The sequence below is a fragment of the Momordica charantia genome, assembly GCF_013281855.1.
Source record: "Momordica charantia cultivar OHB3-1 chromosome 9 unlocalized genomic scaffold, Mcharantia_2.0 BLBB01000009.1, whole genome shotgun sequence".
NCBI classification, from domain to species: Eukaryota; Viridiplantae; Streptophyta; class Magnoliopsida; order Cucurbitales; family Cucurbitaceae; genus Momordica; species Momordica charantia.
The window spans coordinates 19,564,348-19,586,278 of record NW_028275167.1 but is presented as its reverse complement, the minus strand read 5'-3'; the positions used below and the strand labels follow the sequence as shown (position 1 = coordinate 19,586,278).

At 42.3% G+C, this 21,931-nt stretch overlaps 1 long non-coding RNA gene and 1 pseudogene across 2 annotated transcripts; both read left to right on the top strand.

Annotated features, from left to right (window-relative positions):
• Nucleotides 1-6,392: 6,392 nt before the first annotated feature.
• Nucleotides 6,393-7,165, top strand: LOC148209151 (secreted RxLR effector protein 161 pseudogene; annotated as a pseudogene).
• A 1,347-nt stretch (nt 7,166-8,512) lies between these two features.
• On the top strand, nt 8,513-11,743 carry LOC148209150 (uncharacterized). Of its 2 annotated transcripts, XR_015787290.1 has the most exons (4): nt 8,513-9,025; nt 9,215-9,509; nt 9,844-10,428; nt 11,414-11,743. It is a non-coding gene; the product is annotated as an uncharacterized LOC148209150 (long non-coding RNA). The 2 variants fall into 2 exon arrangements; XR_015787291.1 differs by lacking the exon at nt 9,844-10,428 and having other exon boundaries at nt 11,414-11,742.
• The last annotated feature ends 10,188 nt before the right edge of the window (nt 11,744-21,931 follow it).

Sequence of the window (21,931 nt, the reverse complement as noted above, 5' to 3'; positions counted from 1 at the left end):
TTTTTCCAAAGTCATTAGAGTTGGAATTAGGTTGTAATATTGGTCAAATTCAAAGAGATAAAGGCTGAAATTTAGCTTCAAACCCGCCTGCGACAAAGCTTTCGACCCGGTTCGGTTTTCCTCCCTTTTTGGTCCGGTTCGTGCTGTTTCAAGTCGGTTTGGGTTCTTGGAGGTCCGGTTTGAAGAGGTTCAAGGCCGGTTCAAGTTTCTACAAAATTGTTTTGTAATAGTTTAGTTTAATTTAGTTGTAAGGATGCCAAAACCGGTCCAATTTAATTGTTGATTTAATTATGCATTATGAATGTATGAATTAAATGTTTTATATTGAATGTGCATAATGTATGCCATTTAGATTTAAAATCCCACCATAGGAATAAGCATGTATCATGCATGAGATATCTTATAAGTAGTTATAATGTATAGTATGCATGATAGATTGAAATTATGATTTGAATGTATGGTTATGGAGCATGCCTATAGTTTATAAGTGTTATAAAAGAGATAGACATTAAAATCCATAATAAAGATAATATGCATGCTCACTTAGGGTTAAATGGCCAATGCAAAAGTTTTCATAGGCAAAAACTAGGTCGTTACTCATAAATTGGTAAAACATGAACACTCACCCGATAAAACGTGATTACGCTTGTTTACATGCGTAAAAAGAAGGTTTTAGATGCTGTTTTTACTATGTTTCAGCTTTGTTTCGGACTTTTTCTCGATCGTTTGAGTTCGAATTCATGCAAAATTCATATACTATGGTTTGTGGATGGCTTATATTGTATTTATGACATTTTAGGACCATTTGGGAGTGCAAATTAATCAAAAGAAGCGAAAAGACGAAAAAACACCTCAGGAGGCGCCAGGCGCCTGGGAAGCCTGCAGAAAACAGTTTTTCTTCCAACTTTGCCCTTAATGAAACGCGTCTTCCAATGCGTTTTGGTGGTTCCAACCGATGCATACGTGTAGAAGAAGTGTTCCACTATCAGTTTGAGCACGATTTGGTCAGTCAAAAGAGTTGGAAATGGGTGATTCACCATCGTTTTAGGACCTACCTAACCAATTCTGCACAGCTATAAATTCCAGCAACTTCTCCACCAAAATCATCAAGCCTTGCTTCCTTCTCTTGATCATTTTTAGTGTTCCTTTGTTGCTTTCTAAGTACTTTTGAGTTGCTTTCATTAGTTGCTTTTGGTTTTTAAATCCCGAGCACTTTACATTCTTTTATTGAGCTTTGTTTTGTTTCCATTTGTACTTAGTCATTTTCTACTTATTCAAATATATAAAAATCTAGCACTTTGCTTATCTTCTCTTTGCCTTTACTTTATTTTTAGTTAAGAGAGTTGTGTTTTTGGAGGAAAGAGCACGTGACACTCTCCCTTGCTTGAAATAGAAGGGCGAAGCTCTCAATCCCGATAAAAACTCTCCGTTAGTTAACTTTCGTTTTTCACACATGCATTCCACATTCAACCATTTTACTTGCTGTATTTTCTTCAATATGTCTTTCTAAATTCCCGTCTCTAGCCCGGTTATGGATAGTTAGCCTTTTATGTCTAAAAAGGGTTTGCTAAGAAGTAGTGTTTTTACTTTCCATTCATTGCTCAACATGTTTTCCCAAAAAGTTAGGATTTAGAGAAGGCCACTGTAAGTCTTAACAAGTCAATACTGAAAAGGTTGCTTATTTGCATTGTTGAGTGGTTAAACCGAGGAGAGGAGCGCCTTAGACATAAGGGTTCCGCTTAAGTAGCCTAGACATAGGACCTTAACCCGAGGTTGCGACTATTTCCATCCTAAAACTAAGATATATCTCATAATAGACATATTAGGGAATGTCTTAGGACTTTGAACTTGCTTAGACATAAGTAAAGTGAGAAGCGTAGTCGTTAGTTTCTAAAGTAAAATGCATATTGTCCTTAGCATGTCCTTGATTCTTTGTTGGCTAACTTGAAGTAATTCGGGCTAGGTTTTATCATTCTAAGTCCAAATCCCAAATCCAAACCATTATTTGTGACCACTTCCCATTTTACAAGAATCACTCATTCCAACATTCACTATTCTTTAAAACTTTAGAGTTTGGAAATTGTTTAGAAGTCCTTGAGGATCGATACTTGGATACTCCATCCATTTTATATTACTCTGACAGGTGTGCGCTTGCATCTATATAATTGTTACCACGCTTAGCGCGTGCGTTCAGCATAAACGCCCAGTCACTCACCCGATAAAATCTTGTCTAAGGCTGGGGGTATTTAAGTTGACGGTTTACGGAACACCCCCTACCTGGAGATTGAGTCGGTTCTTGAGTTGTGTTAACCAATTTCATGAGCATGCGTGAGCGGTGTGAGGTAATAAAATTGGTTTATCACCTAGACATCGTAGGTTTAAATCCAATATAAGAGTTATATTTGGATGAATCACCTAGACTTAGGATATGTTTATTTAGCCTGAATATATGCCTAAAGTGAAAATATACCCTAAAACCGTCTAGAACACTTCAACTGGAGATTAGTAACATACTATTAGCTCTAGCGTCCCTAAGAGTTCACAACGTGAGATCCATGCCTGGCTTCGTGCCGCCCTGGGAGCGGCCTCCCTTCGGAGAGTGTTTGCATGGGTTATGAACAGGGTGAATAGGGGAAGTAGTTCATAGTAAGTGGGTGAAGGATTAGTGTCAACAAAATCCTACGGTCTCTTCTATTAGGTCGCACCGTGAGAGTCCTATAATGCGCCTGCATGTCTGCCCTGGAGCGACCTTACCAATCGGAGGGTGGTATTATAGGATTCGGAACACCGCGAACTCCTCAAAGGATAGGATTTCTTTGATTCATTTTCAATCTTGACTTTCCAATTTCGGGAGCATATTGATCCTAATCTTAGAAGTCTGGAAGTGGAAGGTCACACTTACAAGAATTACTAAGAGTTAGTATATTCTTGACCAAACCAAACGATAACTAAAGGCTATAGGAATAACAGTTATTCTGGTATTAGCATTTAGTCAAGATTGTCTTAATTCAATGGAGGAATGGTTGACTGCCTCTCGGTGGAGGCTGTTCTAAACCATTGAAGTATCGTTGCAAATATAAATAAAAATTGGGTACTTTATTGGAATTTGCTAAACTTAAAATTGGATTTAGAACTTATATAAAGTATGTTTGTTTTTCAGCATGAATAGCTCAATAGTTCAACTCTTAGCTTCGGGAAAACTAAACGGAGATAATTATTCAACGTGGAAAAACAATCTGAATACAATACTAGTCGTCGATGACCTACGATTCGTCTTAACTGAGGAATGTCCACAAAACCCCTGCCGCAAATGCCAACCGAAATGTTCGGGAAGCATTTGATCGATGGGTCAAAGCCAACGATAAGTCCCGTGTCTACATTCTTGCAAGCATGACTGATGTATTGGCAAAGAAACATGAACCCTTGATGACTGCAAAGGAAATCTTGGATTCATTAAAGGCAATGTTCGGGCAACCTTCATCGACTTTGAGACACGAGGCACTTAAATACGTTTACAACAAGCATATGAAGGAGGGGACCTGTGTCAGATAACATGTCCTGGACATGATGGTCCACTTCAATACTGCTGAAGTGAATGGGGCCACCATTGATGAGGCAAGTCAAGTAAGTTTTATTATGGAGTCTCTTCCGAAGAGCTTCATACCTTTTCAGACCAATGCTGCTCTGAATAAAATAGAATTCAACTTGACAACCCTTCTAAACGAGCTCCAGCGTTTCCAGAACCTTACTAAAGCTAAGGGGAAGGAAGTGGAGGCAAACGTTGCCACCAGAAAGAAAATACCAAGAGGTTCGACCTCTAAAGCAAAAGCTGGACCTTCAAAAAACAGAAATGTTCAAATGAAGAAGAAGAAGGAAAAGAGGAAGGCTCTCGTGGTTGACAAGGGAAAGAATGTTGCAAAGGGAATCTGTTTCCATTGCAACCAAGACGGGCATTGGAAGAGAAATTGCCCGAAGTACCTTGCCGAGAAGAAGGCAGAGAAAGCAACGACAGGTAAATACGATTTACTAGTTGTTGAAACATGTTTAGTGGAGTATGATACTTCCACCTGGGTACTTGATTCAGGAGCCACTAACCATATTTGTTTCTCATTTCAGGAAACTAGTTCCTAGAAGAAGCTGGAAGAAGGCGAGATAATTCTCAAAGTTGGAACTGGAGATGTTGTCTCAGCCAAAGCAGTGGGAGATTTAAAGTTGTTTTTTGACGATAGATACATTTTACTAGAAAATGTTTTGTATGTTCCTCTTATGAAAAGGAACTTAATATCTATCTCATGTTTATTAGAACAAATGTATAGAATATCCGTTGAAATTAATGAAGCGTTCATATTCAGAAAAGGTATTCAAATTTGTTCTGCTATACTCGAAAACAACTTATATAAGTTAAGACCAACCAGAGCAAATTTTATCTTTATGACTGAGATGTTTAGAACTGTCGAAACTTAGAATAAAAGACAAAAGGTTTCTTCTAACGCTTTATTATGGCACTTAAGACTTGGACATATAAATCTCAATAGGATTGGGAAGATGGTTAAGAGTGGACTTTTAAATAAGTTAGAAGATAACTCCTTACCACCATGTGAGTCCTGTCTTGACGGAAAAATGACTAAAAGATCTTTTACTGGAAAGGGTTTTAGAGCCACGATACCCTTAGAGCTCGTTCACTCAGACCTTTGTGGACCGATGAACGTAAGAGCTCGAGGTGGGTATGAATATTTCATCAGCTTCATTGATGATTATTCTAGGTATGGTCATATTTACTTAATGCATCACAAGTCTGAAACCCTTGAAAAGTTCAAGGAATATAAGGCAGAAGTTGAAAACCAATTAGGTAAATCAATAAAGACACTTCGATCGGATCGAGGTGGAGAGTACATAGACTTGAAATTCCAAGACTATTTGATAGAACATGGAATTCAGTCACAACTTTCTGCACCTAATATGCCTCAACAGAACGGTGTATCTAAAAGAAGAAACCGAACCTTGTTAGACATGGTTCGCTCTATGATGAGCTATGCTCAATTACCTGATTCCTTTTGGGGACATGCGTTAGAGACCGCTGTCTACATTTTGAACAATGTTCCCTTTAAGAGTGTTTCTGATACACCTTATGAGCTATGGAAAGGGCGTAAAGGTAGTTTACGTCACTTTAGGATTTGGGGCTGCCCAGCACACGTGTTGGTGCAAAACCCTAAGAAATTGGAACGACGTTCAAAATTATGCCTATTTGTAGGTTACCCAAAAGAATCAAAAGGTGGTTTGTTTTATAATCCTCAAGAGAATAAAGTATTTGTGTCGACAAATGCCATATTCTTAGAGAAAGACCACATTAGGAGTCATCAACCTCGCAGTAGGCTATTATTGAATGAGATGTCCAAAAACACCCCAGAAAGAGCTAGTTCATCAACTAAAGTAGTTGATGGAACTAACATTTATGGTCAGTCACATCCTTCTCAAGAGTTGAGAATGCCTCGACGTAGTGGGAGGGTTGTTCTTCAGCCTGACCGTCACTTGGGTTTAACTGAAACTCAAATCGTCATACCAGATGACGACATAGATGATCCATCAACCTATAAACAGGCAATGAATGATGTGGACCGAGACCAACGGATAAAAGCCATGGACCTTGAAATGGAATCAATGTATTCCAATTGGGTCTGGGTTCTTATAGATCAGCCAAATGACGTAAAGCCAATTGGTTGTAAATGGATCTACAAGAGAAAACGAGACCATACCGGGAAAGTACAGACTTTCAAGGCTCGACTTGTGGCAAAGGGTTTCAACCAGAGAGAGGGAGTTGACTATGAGGAAACTTTCTCTCCTGTTGCCATGCTAAAGTCGATTAGGATACTTTTGTCCATCGCCACTTTTTATGATTATGAAATTTGGCAGATGGATGTCAAGACAGCATTCCTAAATGGAAGTCTTGAAGAGAGTATCTATATGGTCCAACCAGAGGGGTTCATTGAACAGGGCCAAGAACAAAAGGTTTGTAAGCTTCAGAGATCCATTTATGGATTAAAGCAAGCATCTCGGTCCTGGAATATAAGATTTGATACTGCAATCAAATCTTATGGCTTTGAGCAAAATGTTGACGAACCTTGTGTATATAAGAAAATCGTCAATTCCACTGTAGCGTTTCTAGTTTTGTACGTTGACGACATCCTACTCATTGGGAATGATGTAGGTTTTCTGTCTGACGTTAAAAAATGGCTAGCTAAGCAATTCCAAATAAAAGATTTGGGAGATGCACAACATGTTCTAGGGATCCAAATAGTTCGGAACCGAAAGAACAAGACACTAGCCATGTCTCAAGCAACTTATATCGACAAAATGTTGTCTAGATATAAGATGCAGAATTCCAAAGAGGTTTATTACCTTTTAGACATGGAATTCACCTGTCTCAGGAACAGTGTCCTAAGACACCTCAAGAAATTGAGGGGATGAGACATATTCCCTACGCTTCAGCTGTTGGAAGCTTAATGTATGCTATGTTATGTACTAGACCTGACATATGCTATGCAGTAGGGATAGTCAGCAGATATCAGTCTAATCCAGGATATGATCATTGGACTGCTGTTAAAAATATCCTCAAGTATCTTAGGAGAACGAGGAACTATATGCTCGTGTATGGTGCTAAGGATCTGATCCTTACTGGATACACTGACTCTGATTTTCAGACCGATAAAGATGCTAGAAAATCTACATCGGGATCAGTGTTCACTTTGAATGGAGGAGCAGTAGTGTGGAGAAGTGTAAAGCAAACTTGCATTGCAGACTCCACAATGGAAGCTGAATACGTAGCTGCTTGTGAAGCAGCAAAGGAAGCAGTGTGGCTCAGGAAATTCTTGACTGATCTGGAAGTCGTTCCAGACATACATCTGCCCATCACTCTCTTTTGTGATAACAGTGGAGCAGTTGCAAATTCCAAGGAACCTAGAAGCCATAAGCGCGCAAAGCATATTGAGCGGAAATACCATCTCATAAGGGAGATAGTAAACCGGGGAGACGTGGTCGTCACTCAGATAGCCTCGGAAGAGAATCTTGCTGATCCATTTACTAAGGCCCTCTTGGCTAAAGTGTTTGAGGGTCACCTAGAGAGTCTAGGACTACGAGTTTTGTAAACTAGGATAAGTGGGAGAATAATTCGGCGTGTATCTGATGTATGCCCAATTTTCTTGTATTTTCTCACCTAAACTCAATAAAATGTACCATTGGAGTTTTAGTCCAAGTGGGAGTTTGTTGGGTTTTATGTCCTAAAACTCATAGTTTGAAAATGACAGATATACTTTTATCATTCAATAAAGTTGTTATTGAAGGTTTTAATCAATAAGTAGTTATTGATCCAATAAAATGCTCTTACTATATCTAAATCCAATAAAATAAAGGATCCTAGACTGTTACCTGAAACTCAAACTCTATGTAAGAGACATAAATATGGATCAAGTTTGAGTTAACAGTCTAAATGGTCTATAGTATAGGAATAAGGTTGGGCGCCTTATTCTGGGGACACTATGGATGCGGCCCACTTTGTAGCTAGTACAAACGATGTGATCCTAATTCGTTTATGTGAAGACATGCGAGTGGGGGTGTCCCGTGCAAAGAGTTTGCATAAGACCGGACCATGAGATAGTCACTTTTACTTTATAACACCGTTTACTGTTTGAAACTGACTATCTCAACTTTGATGGCCTAGGTAACTCGATCTTAATCCTGAGCTAACTATGAACTTCTGTTTACTCGGGATTATCCTTAGATCTGCATGGGTGAGAGCAGCTCAACAGCGCTGGCTCAATAAGCCTCCCATTTCAGGGGTAAGACCCGGTAGATAGCTAGGGACATAGGGTGCAAGAAGGAATTCACTTCTACCCAATTTTGGGATAGTAGAGAGGTTGTTCTCTTAAGGGCTGAATCCAGGTCTTGAACAATTGGCGCCACCCTCATCAAAAGGTTTGAGAGGATTTTTTGTTTTGATAGTTGGACTACAAATCATTGTTCATCAGAGGATTAGTGGGACTTAAGGAACAAGAGGTAATTACAGAGGTAAAGCGGTATTTTGACCCATCTGTAATTATGAACAACCTGTGAAGGGTCGACTTACCGATCATGGTTATATCAAATGGACATAATATATCTACAGTGAGGAGAGTGCAGCTACAGGCTTTAGTGGAGTGACCGCGTAGTTAACGATTGTTGGTTAACTAGGTTAAAGAGTTTAACCGGTTAATCTCAGATCGTTGGAGCTCATGATCTGTAGGTCCATAAGGTCCCCTGGCTAGCTCATATAGGAATAAACTTGGAATAATTTGAAGGAATAATTCAAATCGTACGAATTAGGTTAATCATATGAGATATGATTAAGTAATTGATATATGATATCAATTTGAGAAATTTGGACAAAATATTTAAATAGGATTTAAATATTAAAATTATGAATGCGGATTCATAATCGGAGGCATGGATTTCATCAAACATCGGATTTTGGAAAAAGACAAATAGTTGACTTTGACCAGAGAAAGTCAAAGGTTGACTAAAGTAGATTAAAATAATGTTTTTAACCAAGTTGGTGGAAAATTCCACTAACTTGTTGAGTGGAACATTTAAATAATCTCAAAAATTCACTTTTTGACACATAGCCATACCATGCATGAGTGGAATGTGTGTTGTAAGCTTTTGGTGAACTTAGACATGCATTTTGACACTTAGTCATGCCATGCATGAGTGGAATATGTGTTGTAAGCTTTTGGTGAACTATGACATGCAAGAGTTGCATGTAATTTGCCTATTTAAGAAGGCTTTTGTTCAAACATCAAGATCTCTTGGAACCTTTGGCCATTTCATGTGTTTTCAAAAAGCTTACATAACTCCTTTTAGCTCCACTTTTCTCTAATTTTTTGCTTCTCTAAAAAGAGTCCCACCACTTTATTCCAAGCCTTGAGAATAGCTAGGAAGATCTCTTGGTGGTCCTTCATTGGAGCTATTTGAAGATTTTTGAAAAGCTACAAAGGTTTGTATTTTTCTCTACTTATCTCTAAGCATCATAATGTATGATCATGCATGTTTAATCCTAGGTTGTATTATGCATCTAGATTGTTATTTCGATTCTTGCTCACTTCCGCTGTGCATGTATGTATTTTCTCCATCATAGAGGAGATCCCGAGATGCGAAATAAGGATAGATATTGTCGTTTTCACAGAGATCAAGGCCACGACACTTCCAGTTGTTTCGAGTTGAAGCACCAAATTGAAGATCTCATTCAAGATGGCTACTTCAAAAAATTTGTTGGCAAGCCAAGATAGAGCTCGGTAGAAAAGAAAGATGAGAGGAGGTGTTCAAGAACACCACCTTAGAGAGACAACCAACCTGCAGTCATAAACATTATTTTTGGAGGCCCAAGTGGGGGCTAATCTGGAAACATAAGGAAGAAGTTGGCTAGAGAGGCTTGGCAAGACGTCTGCACCACTCAAGTTGTAACGCCCCGAGTCCCTCAGGTTAGTTAGTCTCGAATCAAGAGATTTTTCATTTGATTTTTAAATTAATTGTTAATTAAATTTATACATATTTATCGGGCTCTAAACTCCAATTAAATTGATATTTACCGGACTCCGTGTGGTGGGTCTTGTTTTAAGAAGGGATGGACTTCTTTTCTTTTGGGCTTGGACTTGTTGGGACTCCATTGGGTTAATTTGGTTTTAAAACAAAGGAAAAAGAAAACAAAAAAAAAAAAAAAAAGAAAAGGGGACTTCATCTTCATCTTCTCCTTCTTCCTTTTTCCCTAGCCACCGTCACACCCACCCCCTCCTTCTTGTTGAAAATTTTCGGCAGCCACAAGTACGTTTTCCGGTGAGGTGCAGCGGCGGCCGACGACGACCTGACGGTGGAATAACAACCCACGAGCGGCGGCGCTTCTTCGGATCGAACAGCAGCAGCGGCGGCGCTCCTTCGGATCGAGCAGCGGCGGCGGCGGCGCTCCTTCGGATCGAGCAGCGGCGGCGGCGGCGTTCCTTCGGATCGAGCAGCGGCGGCGGCGGCGTTCCTTCGGATCGAGCAGCGGCGGCGGCGGCGTTTCTTCAGATCGAACAGCAGCAGCGGCGTCCCGACGACCCATCCAGCGGCGGCGCGACCTTCTCCTCGGCGGCGTTCGAGCAATAGCGGTGGCGCTTTTATTTTTCCGGCGTGCGGTAACAACCAAGGCCAGCACACGTCAAGGCAGTTCGGCGATCCCGATAGCCCAGAATCACGGCGATCCCTTCGTTCCAGCAACGTTTGACGCTTACCCATCGTTGTTGAAGCCCGATTTAGGCTACGCACACCTTGGCGGACTAGATCTAAGAGACCCACACCTATACGAAGTCGATTTTGGGGTGCTTAGGTGTGAGATCGACGCAAAACTTAAGGGCATGGTTGTGAGTAAGTAGACAAGGGGCGTGTGCGTATGTTAGTGTGTGTTAAATGGTCCCTAATGTGCTGATTTTGTGGCGTTTAATATTAATTTTGATACGTCATTGCGCTAAATAACTCTCGTTGTGTTAGTCGATATGCTTGGAGTAGTGTTGAATATTTGTCGGTGAAAATGTTGAGATTTCTGCTTTGCTAAACTGTTGAGTATTGCTATGGAAATGTTTGTTGCCTGAATATTTATGAATTGTTCGGCGTGTTTCGTGAGTTATTATACTTAGTAATGCTTGCTAAATATTAATGTTGGATATTAAGCATGATTGGGTTATTATTATTTCATTATTAGAAAGTGGTTTATGTTGTGGAAGCATGCTGAATCGGTTGTGAGCTGAAAGACGTATGGGTCATGGCTTAAGAAAGTACATAGTAAGACTCTGGGAGAGTTGGATCCTCGGAGAAAGTGAATGGGTGAGTGTCAGGGCCTCGGATATAAATGGTCGGGGGCTGATACGTCACTAATTGAGTATCGAGGCCTCGGGTAAAAACGGTCGAGGGTCGATACGAGGAGTCCTTTGGAAGGAAGGCTATTGGGGCCTTGGGTAAAAATTGTCAAGGGCCAATAGATGTTGAAGTCATCGGGGCCTCGGGTAAAAATGGTCGAGGGCCGATGCAGCAGTGTCGGGGCTCTAGGTAAAAATGGTCAGGGGCTGACTCTACTCGAAGGAGTTAACTGTGGAAGGCTAGGATAGCTGTAATAAGCGTAGAGGTACTTGAGACGTTGGGGAGACTAGAGGTTGGTAGTTAATGTGTTCCTGGTTGTGGTTGTCACTGGATTTTATATAATGTGTCTATGTTTGAATGCATAATGTGTTGAAAAGCATGACTATGAGTGTTTCATGATTTAGTTGAGCATGATGTGTATGCGCTGTTGGTGAGGGCTACTTACGGAGTATATTTTATATACTTACCCCCCCCCCCTCTACAATTATTGTTTCAGGTGAGGGACTCGTTGGCGACCATGGTGATAAGACGGAGGAGACATGACGAGCGAGGACCATAGGCTGCTTAGTCACTCTTGCTTAGCTTAAGTTATTAGTTAAGACCTTATGTTATGGTCAATAAACTATTTGTTCGTATTTGAATAATTAGGAGGTTCCCACTTGTTATTGATTTTATTTCAGGATAGGTGTCTATCTTAGTTCTCTACCATTCATTGAGTTTTGCTTAGTTTGAATAATAAAATTGCCCCGTGAGGTTGTCCACGGACGTTGTTGATTGATATTCTATGAAATTGATGTATTGTTGAATTGACCAGAGGTGGAACTCGATTTTATATAACTGTTGCATAGAGAGTTGGCATCATGCGTTTGGGGTTAAGTTTAATCAGTTGGGTAGTTAATGTGACCTAGAAGTGTGGGGGAAAATTCAGGGTCATTACACAAGTGCAGAGGCCGTCCTGCCCCATTTCATTCTCTGACTCTAACCTCAAAGGGGTAACTCACCCCACAACGACGCCCTGGTAATTTCACCTCTAATCGAACATGTCCAAGTCAGAAGGGTACTTGTAGACGGAGGGGTGTCCACAAATATTTTGTCTCTCACCACCTACGTCGCCTTGGGTTAGACCAAGGCACAGTTGTAGAAGACTTCAATACCATTGGTTGGATTCTGTTGGTACGATTTATGTTACCAATTCTTATACGAGCAAGTGTACACAATCGTCGCAGCAAGTAATAATAAGTTCGAATCCATAGAAACTAAGTACCCAACACTCAATAATTACCTAAGAAATCAGTGCATTAAACTAAATAATTTTCTTTCGCTACACATGCTAAAATAGAACATCAATACATGAGTTTTAGAAATATTTATGAACACACTTAATAATCGCAAAAAAATCCCAAACATGAACAACAAACGAGTAACTTCTTTTAGACTGAGGGCGTAAGGGGGAGAGAATCGTGACTCTTTCTAAGCTACTCTAACGATGTTGCAACATTAATGAAGTGAAATAGTGGTCAAACATACAAAACGCCTTCCCATACATCCCAGATGTTCTACTATTAAGGTTCTTAGACAAATAATAACAGCATATGCGAACAGTTTATAATAAAGCTAGGTGGTTCTTATCTCTAAGTTCCCACTCTCTAACTCAAGTATAATCTAGCTTGAAATGAAATTTTTCACTCCCTATTACATTTTTCCAAACGTTAACAAGGAGGTATTTCAACATGGTGATCAAGCATATTGAAAATGGATCAATAAAGCAACTTTAACTCAAAACACACTATCATTAATACAGAATAGCAAAGTTACAGTCCTTGAAACGAGTTCACTACATCTCCCCCTTACACAAGGTGATTAGCTATGCAATGGCATCAGGGGAATCAAGAAATATAGGAATGAAAATAATACAGAGAGTTTAAAAGATGAAGAGAGAGAGCTCAAGGTCAGCTCCCAACAAAAGTTCTTGGTCTCTATTCAGCAACGGTTGCCTGAGTCTTCTTCTCCTCTTGACTTCCTCGAACGGTTGGAGAGGCTTTTTTTTTAAGTAAGGGTTGAGTGATTGCAAATGAAAGGTGTTGTATTTTGTGTAACGCCCCGTATCTTTCAGGTTAGTTTAAATCTTGAACTATGAGGTTTCCATTAAATTCTAAATTTATTTTAATTAAATTTTTGTATATCGGATCGCGCGCGATTGGTTTTATCTCAGGTTGGGATGGGTTTATTGTTTTAGTTGATCCTTCTTTTGGGTTTGGTTTGTTTTAAGTTGGGTTGGTTTGGTTTTTTTTAAAACAAAACGAAAACCAAGAAAGCCCTAATTTCTTTTCTTCTTCTTCTTCCCTTCCTCCCTTTTTGTTTTCAGCCGCCTGCCCTCTCCCAAATTTCTTCTTCTTCTTTGTCTTCTTCTCCTTCTTCTTCGCTGCCCCCACCACTCTCTTCTTCTTCTTCTCCGGTTGGCATCCCACGGCGGCAGCGAGCCTCTCCGGCGACGAGCCACGGCAACGCGGCATCACAGCAGCAGTGCGGCTTTCGCGATCCCATCACCGGCGTTTCTCGGCGTCCAAGAATTCTGCTACCGTCCGGCCAGATCTGAGAGTTCTGGTACCCACTCTCGCTTTTCTTCTCCGGCATCGGGCAAGCAGTGGTCGACGGCGTCTTACCCACGACGAACAGAGAAGTTTCGGCTCCTCCCCCGACGACCAGCAGCACCAGCGACCTCGAACCCCACGGCCAGCACCCCGAGCAGCAGCAGTTCACGACAATTTCTCGATTTCGACACGATTTGGCATTTACTCACACTCGTTCGAAGCCGATTTGTAATACCCACCTCCTTCGGCATCGATCCGGCGTTGACCCACTCCAAGTTCAAGTGGTTTTAGTGTGAGTTAGTAGGTAACGACTCACCTAAACTCGAATTCAATTATATTTAAGTGCCTCTAATTGGTTACTAACCTCGAGATCGTGCTCTTTTGTAGTAGGAAGTGTGCAAAGAGCTTAGGAGCTTTAGGACAAGTGTTTGTAAGTAGCACGGGGGTGGGTGCGTGTGTTGGTGTTTATTATTTAGTTGCCGATGTACTATTTATGATGTTGAAAATGGTTCTGATACGATGTTGTGCGGTGTAACTCTCGTTTATGTTGGTTTGTATGCCTAGGTAGTGTTGAATGTTCGTTGGTGATAATAGTAGAAACTTTGTATTGTTGAGCTGCTGAGATCTGTCGTGGAATGATGTGTGTTTGCAGGGAATATTCGTTAAAATAAATATTATGGTGGGGATGTTTGTTGTCTGAAATCTGTATGAAGTGTTTGACATGTCTTATGAGTTTTTATTATATCTAGCAATGCTTAATGTTTGCCGATGTTGGATAATGAGTGCTTGGGTGGTTTGTGTTGGACTGCTGTCGTTTAAAAAATTGTTGACTATGCTCTGTTATAACTGAGCTCACTGTGGCGCTGTTGTTGAGAATTGATATATTGTGAAAGCATGTTTGGTTCTCCTCCAATCAACCCTTGAGGGGACACCAGCAGCTTGTGCAAAGGCAGACTGCTTCTCCGGTGTGCCCCACTTGTAAAAGGAGCCATACTGGGCCGTGTTGGGCGGGAAAGAGAATTTGTTACAGGTGTCAGAAGGAAGGACATTTTGCAAGGGAGTGTCTGATGACCGGCTCGAATACCCAAGCTTTAGGCCAGAGGACCCCTGCGACGGCGGCAACTCAAGATGGAACCCATAGGGCGCGCGTCTTCGCTCTTACCAGAGGGGATGCTGAGCATGCCGAGGCGGTGGTCACAGGTACCTTCTCTTTGCGAGTCTTGAGCTGTGTGTATATGCTTGTGTTTTATTGCATGCGTGTTACTTTTGCAGGGACTGTTTTAGTACTCAACATGCCTGCTTACGCTTTATTTGACTCGGGGTCTAGTCATTCTTTCATTGCTTCTACTTTTGTTCGGCATGCGGACCTAGAGTTAGAATCGTTGGGCTTTTTGCTGTCGGTATCCACTACGTCAGGATCTGTGTTGGTCACTAGTCAAGTGGTGAAAGGAGGCCAGCTCTCTTTCGATGGTCAGACCGTGGAGGTGAAGTTAATCCAACTGGATATGCAGGATTTCGATGTGATCCTAGGCATGGATTGGTTAGCTGCCAACCGGGCTAACATTGATTGCTCGAAGAAGGAAGTTAGCTTTCGCTTGCCCTCCGGACAGAACTTTACCTTTAAAGGAGCCAAGGCCGGGGTTCCGAGAGTGGTGTCAGCATTGAAGGCCAGCCATCTTCTCCAGCGTGGTGCCTGGGCCTATTTGGCTAGCATTGTGGATACAAGGAAGGTTGTACCGACCATTGAGGCAGTTCGTGTGGTCAATGAGTTCTCTGACGTGTTCCCTGAGGACCTCCCCGGCTTGCCTCCGTCTCGCGAAGTGGACTTTTGTATAGAGTTGCTGCCAGGGACGGCTCCCATCTCGAAAGCACCCTATCAAATGGCTCCGGCAGAGTTGAAGGAGCTGAAGCTACAGTTGGAAGAATTACTCGACAAGGGTTTCATCCGCCCGAGCGTATCCCCTTGGGGTGCGCCCGTGCTCTTTGTTAAGAAAAAGAACGGCTCAATGCGACTTTGTATAGATTACAGGGAACTAAACAAAGTTACAGTAAAAAACAAGTATCCCCTACCACGCATTGACGACCTTTTCGACCAGCTTCAGGGGGCGAAGGTGTTCTCAAAAATAGACTTGCGTTCGGGGTACCACCAGTTGAGGTTAAAGGATGCTGACATCTCGAAGACGGCGTTCAGGACAAGGTATGGGCACTATGAGTTTGTCGTGATGTCTTTTGGACTTACAAATGCTCCGACAGGCTTTATGGATCTAATGAATCGGGTCTTTAAAGAGTATTTAAATTCTTTTGTCATCGTGTTCATCGACGACATCCTGATATACTCCAAGACTGAGCAGTGCCACGAAGAACATCTCAAACAGGTTTTGACTATACTGCGGGAAAATAAGTTGTATGCCAAGTTTTCAAAGTGTGAGTTCTGGCTGGACCAAGTGGCTTTCCTAGGGCACATAGTCACAAAGGAAGGTATTGCAGTAGACCCCACCAAGGTAGAAGCTGTTAGCAATTGGCCAAAACCTAGTTCAGTTACAGAGATTCGTAGTTTCCTTGGCTTGGCTGGTTATTACAGAAAGTTCATCCAGGATTTCTCTCGGACAGCGGCACCGTTGACGCAGTTGACTCGTAAGAATGCTACCTTCACTTGGAGCAGCGAGTGTGAGGAGGCTTTCCAAGAACTGAAAAAGCGTTTGGTGTCTGCACAGGTGTTAACTGTCCCCGATGGGATGGAAGGTTTGGTGGTTTACAGCGATGCCTCGCGAACATGGGAAAGTTATAGCTTATGCTTCTCGACAACTGAAGGCGCATGAGCTTAACTATCCCACTCATGATTTAGAATTAGCAGCAGTGGTCTTCGCCTTAAAGTTGTGGAGACACTACCTCTACGGGGAGAGAATTCAGGTCTTCACGGATCATCAAAGTTTGAGGTACCTTTTCATTCAGAAGGAGCTTAACTTGAGACAGAGACGGTGGTTAGAGTTGGTGAAGGATTATGATTGTGAGATTAGTTACCATCCGGGTAAGGCAAACGTGGTGGCTGATGCTCTTAGTAGAAGGGCGGCAAGTGTGGCATCTCTGGTTGTGAGCTGCAGTCCAATGCACAGCGAGTTGGAACGCTTGGAAGTAGAGCTGACGGTGGATGATGTCCCCGCACTGTTGGCTCGACTCTAAGTGGAACCCAGTCTGAGGCAGCGAATCATTGTTGCCCGAAAGGAAGACCCTAGCTTGGCCAAAGGCTTCGATATGGTGGGCCATGGGGATTTCACTCTCTCAGGTGAGGCAGCCTTGCTTTTTCGCGGAAGGTTGTGTGTGCCAAAGGATTACTCTTTGAAGAAGGATTTATTGGGAGAGGCACACAATACTCCCTACTCGATCCATCCAGGAAGTACAAAAATGTACCAAGACCTCAAGAAACATTACTGGTGGCATAACATGAAGAGGGAAATAGCTCAGTTTGTTAGCAAGTGTTTGACTTGCCAACAGGTAAAGGCTTCGAGACAGAGACCTGCTGGTTTGTTGCAACCTTTGAGCATACCAGTCTGGAAGTGGGACGATGTGGCTATGGACTTCATCACAGGGCTACCAAGGACGGTTAAGGGATTCACTGTGATTTGGGTAGTTGTAGATCGTTTAACCAAGTCCGCTCACTTTATTCCCGGCAAGGCAACGTATACAGTAGAGAAATGGGCGGAACTGTATTTACAGGAAATTGTCAGGCTACATGGTATACCGGTATCCATAGTGTCTGATTGAGACCCGCGTTTCACCTCGACTTTTTGGCGGAGTCTACACAAGTCCCTGGGCACTAAGTTGGACTTTAGCACGGCGTTTCACCCCCAAACCGATGGTCAGACGGAGCGCGTGAACCAGGTTTTAGAGGACATGCTCAGAGCTTGCATGTTAGACTTTGGTGGTAGTTGGGACAAGTACCTCTACCTAATAGAGTTTGCTTATAATAACAGTTTTCAGGCCACGATTAGGATGGCCCCATACGAGGCACTGTATGGGAAGGAGTGTCGATCTCCGGTTAATTGGGACGAAGTTGGAGAAAGAGTTCTCTTGGGACCAGATTTGGTGCAGGCGACTAACAGTGCCATTCAAAAGATCAGGGGAAGGATGCAAGTCGCACAGAGCCATCAAAAGAGTTATGCAGACGTCAGGCTAGAGAGCTCGATTTTGTGGTAGGTGAACGGGTGTTTCTTCGTGTGGCACCCGTAAAGGGGATTTTGCGTTTTGGGAAGAAGGGCAAGCTCAGCGCAAGGTTCATTGGGCCTTTTGAAATTTTGGAACGTATCGGCCCAGTCGCGTATAGGTTGGCCTTGCCACCATCGTTGGCAGCGGTTCACAATGTGTTTCACGTGTGTATGCTGAGGAAGTACATTCATGACCCTTCGCACGTTTTGGATCCTGAACCATTACAACTAGATGAGTCCTTGTGCTACGAAGAGGCACCTGTCAAAATTTTGGCAAGAGAAACCAAGTTGTTAAGGAACCGGACGATTCGCTTGGTTAAGGTTTTGTGGAGAAACCACCAAATGGAAGAGGCTACTTGGGAACGGGAGGACGATATCAAGGTGAGTACCCTGAACTGTGTGATCAATCAACTTTCGGGGACGAAAGTTTTTGAAGGAGGGGAGTCTGTAACGCCTCGTATCTTTCAGGTTAGTTTAAATCTCGAACTATGAGGTTTCCATTAAATTCTAAATTTATTTTAATTAAATTTTTGTATATCGGATCGCGCGCGATTGGTTTTATCTCAGGTTGGGATGGGTTTATTGTTTTAGTTAATCCTTCTTTTGGGTTTGGTTTGTTTTAAGTTGGGTTGGTTTGGTTTTTTTTAAAACAAAAAGAAAACCAAGAAAGCCCTAATTTCTTTTCTTCTTCTTCTTCCCTTCCTCCCTTTTTGTTTTCAGCCACCTGCCCTCTCCCAAATTTCTTCTTCTTCTTTGTCTTCTTCTCCTTCTTCTTCGCCGCCCCCACCACTCTCTTCTTCATCTTCTCCGGTTGGCATCCCACGGCGGTAGCGAGCCTCTCCGGCGACGACCCACGGCAACGCGGCATCACAGCAGCAGTGCGGCTTTCATGATCCCATCACCAGCGTCTCTCGGCGTCCAAGAAGTCTGCTACCGTCTGGCCAGATCTGGGAGTTCTGGTGCCCACTCTCGCTTTTCTTCTCCGGCATCGGGCAAGCAGTGGTCGACGGCGTCTTACCCACGACGAACAGAGAAGTTTCGGCTCCTCCTCCGGCGAACAGCAGCACCGGCGACCTCGAACCCCACGGCCAGCACCCCGAGCAGCAGCAGTTCAAGACAATTTCTCGGTTTCGACACGATTTGGCATTTACTCACACTCGTTCGAAGCCGATTTGTAATACCCACCTCCCTCGGCATCGATCCGGCGTTGACCCACTCCAAGTTCAAGTGGTTTTAGTGTGAGTTAGTAGGTAACGACTCACCTAAACTCGAATTCAATTATATTTAAGTGCCTCTAATTGGTTACTAACCTCGAGATCGTGCTCTTTTGTAGTGGGAAGTGTGCAAAGAGCTTAGGAGCTTTAGGACAAGTGTTTGTAAGTAGCACGGGGGTGGGTGCGTGTGTTGGTGTTTATTATTTAGTTGTCGATGTACTATTTATGATGTTGAAAATGGTTCTGATACGATGTTGTGCGGTGTAACTCTCGTTTATGTTGGTTTGTATGCCTAGGTAGTTTTGAATGTTCGTTAGTGATAATAGTAGAAACTTTGTATTGTTGAGCTGCTGAGATCTGTCGTGGAATGATGTGTGTTTGTAGGGAATATTCGTTAAAATAAATATTATGGTGGGGATGTTTGTTGTCTGAAATCTGTATGAAGTGTTTGGCATGTCTTATGAGTTTTTATTATATCGAGCAATGCTTAATGTTTGCCGATGTTGGATAATGAGTGCTTGGGTGGTTTGTGTTGGACTGCTGTCGTTTAAAAAATTGTTGACTATGCTCTGTTATAACTGAGCTCACTGTGGCGCTGTTGTTGAGAATTGATATATTGTGAAAGCATGTTTGGTTTACTGTTTTGCTATTAGAATGATGTTTATGTTGGAGAAGCATGCTGATTTGTGTTGGTGAGCTGAGAGATGCATTGAGATCGTACTAGTGGTGGTGTTGTTGATGAGCGTTGTGGTGGTTGGTGTTATTAGGGAAGTAGTACCGAAATCCTGGAGGGAGGCTAGAATTGATATGTGGAGTTATGACAATTACGAAGTGAATGGGTGAGTGTCAGGGCCTCGGGTATAAATGGTCGAGGGCTGATACGTCACTAATTGGGTATCGAGGCCTCGGGTATAAATGGTCGGGGGTCGATACGCCAATATTGGTTAAAGATGAGCGTCGAGGCCTCGGGTATAAATGGTCGGGGGTCGATGCGAGGAGTCTTTCGAAAGGAGAAATATTGGGGCCTTGGGTATAAATGGTCGAGGGTCGATGCACAGTTCAAGCCTTGGGGATAAATGGCAAGGTTGAACGCCAAGCCTCTGTAAATGAGTGTCGGGCCTTGGGGATAAACAGTAAGGGTCGATACGATTCGAGGAGTTAGACTTGGGGAACTAATAAGCCAATAGATTGAAAAGACGTCGAGGCTTCGGGTATAAATGGTCGAGGGTCGATGCACTAGTGTCGAGGCTCTGGGTATAAATGGTCAGGGGCCGACACTACCAACAGAACTGTCTTGGAAAGCTTGGATGGATGAGATGAACTTAGAGTTGCCTGGAGCGCTAGGGCGCCATGTGAACTGTAGTTGATTTGTTTACGATTGTGGTTAGCATCGGGTTATATAGAACACGTTCATGATTGAATGTATGATGTCATTGTGGAGCATGTCTATAGTTGTTCGCATACTGTAATGATAGAGCATGACGATGTATGTTTCCTTTATGTTTTGAGCATGACGATGTATGTTTTCTTTATGGTTTTTGAGCGTGATGTGTGTGTGTGCTTGATGAGGGCTACTTACGGAGTATATTTTATATACTCACCCCCCTTCTACAATGATTGTTTCAGGTGAAGGACTCGAGGGTGACCTTGCTGATGGGACGGGGGAGACCTGACAAACGAGGACTATAGGCTGCTTAGTTTTTCTTATTTAGTCTAATTCTTTTGTTAGGGCCTTATGTTGTGGCCAATAAACGGATTATGTACCTTTGACTAATTGGGAGATTTTTTCCTTGTTGTTAGTTATGCCTCGGGTTAGGTGTCTATTTGAGCTTTATCCCATTTGCTTAGAATCATTTATATTGAATAATAAACTAGCCTCGTGAAGTAGTTCACGAACGTTGTTGCATTTTTTGAGATTGGTTTATCGTTAATTTGATGAGGTTTGTAGCTTGATTTTATAAGTTTATGTTCAAAGGAAGTTGGCAAGTTGTAATCAGGGCTAAAACTAATTAGTTGTGTAGTTCATTTGACCTAGAGGTGCGCGAGATTTCTGGGTCGTTACATATTGTGTGTGGAGGCTTCTCTTTCTTGTGGCATTTATACCTTCTTCCGTTTTTAGGGTAACAAAACAAGTTCTTTGGGACCCAGCTCTCATTTCCACTCCAGTTACTAAGGTAATTTCCGTTGAGAAGTCTTTTCACTGCCAGCTTACTGCCTTTTGTCTCTTTTTGGACCTAATGTTGTAGCATCATTAAATTTGCAGCAAAATGCTCAAAATTAAATCATTTATATATGATAACATTATAAAGGAGAAATCTGAATTGAGGCGCTAAATGAGGCTATATTTAGCTATTTTGTATGAATTTTAGACACAATTAACTCTCTTTAAGAGAGTTATTTGCAGGAGAAATGATCACTCCTAAAGGATGTATCGATCTCCCCATCACTATCAACTAAGGAGACACCTAAGTCACTATGATGGCCGAGTTTGTGGTGGTAGATGACAGATCAGCCTACAATGCCATTTTTGGAGGATCCATCGTCCATGTACTCCAGGCCATCCCATCCACTGTTTACCAAGTTATGAAGTATCCAATCCCGAACGGGGTCAGCATAGTCTGTGGAGAGTAGAAGACTTCAAGGGAGTGCTATACTGGAGCACTCAAGGGATCAGCAGTTTGCGCTCTTAGCAATAAAGTGGATCTCCCCACCACGCACCATTCAGATTGTGCTGCAGCAACATAAGTGCTCAAGCTTGTCCCTTTGCTTAGTCCAGAAAAGTAAGTCAGCATAGGCACCAAGTTGGGGGCCACTGATAGAGAAGAGCTCGCATCCTTCCTCAGATCCAACTCAGACGTCTTTGCATGGTCTTACGAGCACATACCCGGTATCGATCCAAAAATAATGGTGCATCGCCTTAACATCGACCCATCATTCCGACCTATCAAACAGAAAAGAAAACCTGTAAATAAGGAGAGAAGTGATGTAATAGTTGATGAAGTTAATA